Source organism: Rhagoletis zephyria, unplaced genomic scaffold, assembly GCF_001687245.7.
Source record: "Rhagoletis zephyria isolate East Lansing unplaced genomic scaffold, Rhagoletis_zephyria_1.1 Rzeph_scaffold_05698, whole genome shotgun sequence".
NCBI lineage: Eukaryota > Metazoa > Arthropoda > Insecta > Diptera > Tephritidae > Rhagoletis > Rhagoletis zephyria.
In genome coordinates, this window is record NW_016162781.1 from 38597 (window position 1) to 38905 (window position 309).

Here is a 309-nt window from a genome sequence, read left to right on the forward strand (position 1 = left end):
CCGAAGAGTGGGGATGCACATGGATGTGTGCACGCATTTGATGACATTTGTTTGTTCAACATCTGGCTAACAACTTTAGCATCAGGATTTAATAACAATTTTCACAAAATACTCGCCGAAGCTGTGCTTAACCCACGGGTTTAGTTTCATTCACTGCTTGACGTTTCGCATCATGAACCCCTTAAGCGCTAGCAAACACAATCGCACACACACACAGATATGCTATGTTACTAACAAACAAACATGCTATGGCGCATCCCAATAATCCAATGTTTCCCACTGTGCGGCTTCGTCGCACGCAATTAAATT